Raw genomic sequence first — 5630 nt, 5'->3', positions numbered from 1 at the left:
ATCCCCAGTGGGGGATGTGCAGGAGGCAGCTGATCGATGTTTCTCTCTCATCGATGTTTCTAACTCTCTATCTCTCTCCCTTCCTCTCTTTAAAAAATCAATAAAATATATTAAAAAAAAAAAAAAAGATGGCCACCCCCATAAAACTTGTGAATATCTTGAAGCAGCATTCTGTTGCTTTGTTGCTCTTGGGGAATGATTCAGAGTGCTTTTGTTGTTATAATTGTGTTACTTTGGCCTGGAAGTAGTTTAATCTTTATAATAAACTTATTAAAAATGGTTTAATTTGGAAGGAAATAAAGTTGCATTGTCCTATCTAATAATAGACAGACATGGTAATTGACTGTACCTTCGCTACTCCTCTCATTGGCTACTCAACATGATATGCAAATTAACAACCAACAAAATGGCAGCTAATTTGCATACTGCAGGCAGGGTGGGCCAGCGTGAGCTGCCATCCCAGCCCCTGTGTGCCGCCTAAGCCCCGCCCCCAGCCGAGAACCCAGTGTGTGGCCCTGGGTGGTGAGGCTTGGCAGAGTGAACACGTCGCCTAAGCCCCACCCCCAGCCAGGACCCCTGTGTGCGGCCCTGGGTGGGCGGGACCTCCGTCTGCAACCCTGGGCAGAGGGGCTTGGCAGTGAAATCGGCCCGAGGAAGCCCTATTCTTGCAGGAATCCTCCTGCAACAGGCTTCTAGTGTTTTCATATGTTTCTTAGCCTTCTTTCCGTCTTTTTTTGGAAAAGTTTATATTTACGGCCGTTGCCCATTTTTTGATTGGATTGTTTATCTTCCTTTTGTTAAGTTGTAGGAGTTCCCTGTAAATGTTGGAGATTAAACCCTTATTGATGATAACATTGGCAAATACGTTCTCCCATGTAGTGGCTTTCTTGTTGTTTTGTTGATGGTTTCCTTTGCTGTGCAAAAGCTTTTTATTTAGATGTAGTCCCATTTGTTTATTTTCTTTAGTTTCCATTGCCCTAGGAGCAGTATCAGTGCAGAAATTCCTTCGGCATATGTCTGAGATTTTGCTGCCTGTGGATTCCTCTAGTATTTTTATGGTTACCTGTCTTATGTTTAAGTCCTTTATCCATTTTGAGTTTATTTTTGTGTATGGTGGTCTAGTTACATTGAGTTTCTTTTTTTGTTTTCATGTATCTGTCCAATTTTCCCAACACCATACTCATCTTTTAACTTTATTAATTCACTTTTAGGGACCGGTCGTTCTGCCAGTTGTTCTGTCATTCAGTCAATTTGCATATTAAGGTTTTATTATATAAGATGTTCCACAATTTTTATTTTTTGCTTTCAGGTTTATGTTCTTGGCCCATATTTCCATTAGGAGGTTTATATTTTTTAATTGCTTTGCAAAAGATCTTCATATGTAAAAATATTAATTTTGCCTTAAATAGTGCCAATATTTTTTCCATTTGTCTTTAAATTTTTATTTAGTTTTTTAAATATATTTTATTGATTTTCTACGGAGAGGAAGGGAGAGGAATAGAGTTAGAAATATTGATGAGTGAGAAACATCGATCAGCTGCCTCCTGCACACCGCCAACTAGGGATGTGCCCGCAAGCAAGGTACATGCCCTTGACTGGAATTGAACCTTGGACCTTTCAGTCCACAGGCTGACGCTCTATCCACTGAGCCAAACCGGTTAGGGCAGGGTAGTATGGACATTTTAATGATGTTGATTCTACCAATCCATGAACATGGTATGTTCTTTCATCTGTATATGTCTTCCCTACCTGGGTGGGGAGCCTGGTCATGGGAAACAAACTTCCCGTGTCTGCACACCAAAGCTCAAATTCAGGTAGAGCTGCCGCTACTGTGTGTGGGCAGAGAGCCTGATTGTGTGTCCGGGGTCTGGTAGTTCCTATGCCACTGCCACAGGGCCAGCGGGGAAGGGGATTGGCTTTGTGACTCACAGAAATCTGTGGCCAGGGTGCCTGGAGTCTAGGTGTCCCTGGATCTGCAGCTGTGGTCGCAGGTCTTTTACCTAAGTGGCTGTAGGGTCCCGGTTTGCTACTGAGACCAGACTGGGTGGTGGCGAGGCAAGGATCCTAGTCTCAAGCAGTTCTGTTCTTCAAGATGGCGTGGTCTCTGTGCCACCGGTGTGCTCCCTGGGTGCTTGCGGTGGCAGCGGGGTTTTCCCATCTAAGACTGTCTGGGTTGGCAGCCCCTTGGAAGACCTGTAGGATCTAACTATCCCTATTTCACTCACACACACACCCACACACGTCCACACACTCCTCTATCGCTCCCTGACTCTCACACACTCTCCCTCCCTACCTTCTTGCCTCTCGCCATCTTCTGGGTCCAGCATCACTCTCCCTAAAAGCATATTTTAAAAAAGAACGTGCAAAAAATAAATAAGGGTTGCATAAGATTCCTATAATTGTTGGAAAGACATGCATTTTTTTGAGAGGTGAGAGAACATAGGTCTTCTAGAGGTGACCAGCAGGCAGGCAAGTAAGCAGTGGCCCACAATCAGTTGAGAGCAGTGAAGAGGAGCATGAGACATGGCTGTCAGATGGGTCACTCAGTAGTAAGAGATAATTAGAAAAGAAAACTGGATGGTAAAAAAGATAGGTAAAACTGATGAGCAGAACAAAAATAAAAACTTCTTTCTGCATAGCCTTCAGGTTGAGGGTAAGAAAGGTGGGGTCAAAAAGAAAGCCTAGGCCCTGCAAATGATGCCCTTCTTGCCTCAGCACGTAGTTATTCTGGTCTCTAGAGTCACAATGAAATTGAAAATATTAATGTAATGTTTACAAATACAAAATGCGAGCCTCACAACCAAATATTAGTCTTAGTAATATCATCACAGACCCTGTCAACCACATATTTTCCATAGTCTTCCCCTGTGTCCTGTTCAAACTACAACTATACATCTTATGGCCTTCCATCTTATTGCTGAGGCCCTACTTCAATCATCTTATTTTTTTCTGGAGCTACTTGGAAGTTGTAAGTCCTTCTCTAACCATCAGATGGTAGTAAAGAAACTTATGATGTTAATTCCGATAGATTTTTTCAACTTCACTATTGACATTTGAGGCCAGATCATTCTTTTTTGTGGGAGACTTTCCTATGCATAATAGGAAAGGGCCATTCATATTTTTCCCGGCAGATAAAACAATTTCATTTCACCATTGTCTTTAAAACCACAAAGATACTATGTTCTTCATATAAAAACATAGGTACATATAACTATATTTTCTAGAAAATGATTATATAGACCCTCTCAAAGAAAAAATGCTTCCTAGTATATGGTTTCAGTGAAGTTGCTTAGAAAATACTCACATCTGGTCTGATTCCTAAAACATACCATTCCACCACTACACCTTTGGGTTCAAAGTATAGATTATTATCATGAATACATATTCCTGTGTTCTTACACATTTGATAATACACATATAGAATGGAGGATTATCACGTAATGCTCTATTGGTTTATCAGCCTTTTCTGCAGGTGCATCAACAGGTTGAGCAGGCTGTGCCTTTCTCTGTGGCCTTTCTTCAAGGCCTTCCAGGAATGGAGACACATTATCATCATCATTATAAATCATAAACTCCAAGTCTTTATCAACAATTCCAATGGAAACATTCTTTGTAGTTAGGTCCTGTTCTGTAGGAAGTGTCTCTCTTAAAGCATTCAGGCCATGCTTAACCAGTTCATTCAAATTGCATTCCATAAACTCAGACATATGTCTGTCCAAGTAAGCATGAGCTGATTGAAAATGAGCTCCAACGGACACAGATCTGCTGTCAAAATATTTAGTAGATAGGCAGGTATGGAAAACAAGAGGGCCCATATCATCATAACCAGCAATAAGCAGCCCAATAGCATAGGGTCTTAATATTTTTTTTATTGACTTTTTATAGAGAGGAAGGGAGAGAGATAGAGAGTTAGAAACATCGATGAGAGAGAAACATCCATCAGCTGCCTCCTGCATACTCCCTACTGGAGATGTGCCCGCAACCAAGGTACATGCCCTTGACCGGAATCAAACCCGAGACCTTTCAGTCTGCAGGCCGATGCTCTATTCACTGAGCCAAACCGGCTACGGTGAGCATAGGGCCTTTGGCCATATCTTTGTGTTGGTATCTGGGTCTTGCTTCCAATTACAGATACAAGAGGAGACACAGGAAGAGTTCTGTCAAATACAAATCGGGAATCCAAACACTTCTGGAGAATAAAATTACATAACAGCCTAGCACCAGCAGTAAGTCCCAAAATTGAGATACCAATATGTCAACATGGAGAATTTTTTGGGGGTGAGCTGCAAGTTCTGAGTGTGCTTTCTTCAGTGTAACCAACACTGCATGGGGTTTCTTATTTCAGACCAGCTGTCGCTAAACCTTGATTGACAGCTTCCACTGCATATTCAATTTGATGAATCCTGCCCTGAGGACTCCAAACACTGACATCATTGTCACACTGATTGTAAACCATGGTTCCAACATGGGCGTGGCTGTCCCCCCTCCTGCAGACCTGCCCATCAATGAGCGCTGCCTAAACTAAGGCTTGGCCATCTACAGGAATGTCTGTGTAATCAGATTTTGATGGAATTTTAAAAAATCTATGTTGTTGCTGTTGTTTTATTTTTTACTGAATTTATTGGGACACAGGGTTCAAGTGTACAACTCAGTAAAATATCATCTGCACACTGCATGGTGCGCCCATTGCTTTTAATAACATTTATTCATTGAAAAAAATTTTAATTTGGAAAAACATACAAAAGGAAATTAAGGGCACACAAAATCCCACTCCTCAGATAAACTTCTGTGAACAGTTTAATGACAATACTTTGAGGCATTTGGACATATAGTTAAATATGTATAATTGTGCATATATAATAATCTACTATCCTATAATCTCCTTTTCACTCAAAATTTCCTAAGGACATCTTTTGATATCAACAATATTGGTCTATTTAATAATTTTAATGCCTGAATAATGTACATTTATTTGTACTTAAACAGATCTCTAACAGGTGGCAACCAGGTTCCTAAATTTCCACTATTATAAATTGCATTGCAATGAACATCTTTGAATATATATCTTTGCACAGGCTGAGAATGACACTGTTTCACACTCAACATTTCTGTGTATCTAGAATGTTTCCAGGACCTAGAGCTTTACGAAGTGAATTAGACGTAGATCTTGTTCCCGAGATGTACATAGGCTGGTAGGAAAAATGAACACAGGACCAAAAAAACGTGTGGTGAATGGTATAGAAATACAAGGTAGACTGTTAGCCAAAGATAAAGAGAACATAACTGATTGGGGGTCAGGGATGGTTTCACAGACATAGGCCTCGGAAGAATCAGTATAAAAGTTAGTCTCTGCTCCTTTTTTTTTTTTAATGGTTATTTTATAACAACCATTTATTTAAGTGCCTATTTCTCCTGCACTCTGTGTGTAGGTGAAGGCCAGCCTTTCCTTATTCACATACCCTGTATTTATCATAGGGCTTCATATGTACTGAATTGTTACGGAATTTACCACGTGACCGGAAAATACACAGAGTACTTGGAGATTCAGGAAGAACCCATTATTTTCAGATGTATTAGTACAGTGACTGAGGGGAGTCTGTTTTTCCAAAGCCTGAGTGAGTGAATATGGG

At 40.8% G+C, this 5630-nt stretch overlaps 1 long non-coding RNA gene and 1 pseudogene across 1 annotated transcript in view; both read right to left on the bottom strand.

Moving 5' to 3' along the window:
• Positions 1–3423, bottom strand: part of LOC107184911 — a 10322-nt gene extending 6899 nt beyond the window's left edge. The window contains exon 1 of the long non-coding RNA XR_001515809.1: positions 3414–3423. This is a non-coding gene — a long non-coding RNA (uncharacterized LOC107184911). The remainder of the gene's footprint in view (positions 1–3413) is intronic.
• A 5-nt stretch (positions 3424–3428) lies between these two features.
• Positions 3429–4456, bottom strand: LOC102757866 (annotated as a pseudogene).
• Between the last annotated feature and the right edge of the window lie 1174 nt (positions 4457–5630).

The sequence above is a fragment of the Myotis davidii genome, unplaced genomic scaffold (assembly GCF_000327345.1).
Source record: "Myotis davidii unplaced genomic scaffold, ASM32734v1 scaffold3649, whole genome shotgun sequence".
Taxonomy (NCBI): Eukaryota; Metazoa; Chordata; class Mammalia; order Chiroptera; family Vespertilionidae; genus Myotis; species Myotis davidii.
Note: the sequence above shows the minus strand (reverse complement) of the source record. Positions and strands in the feature narration are given on the sequence as shown.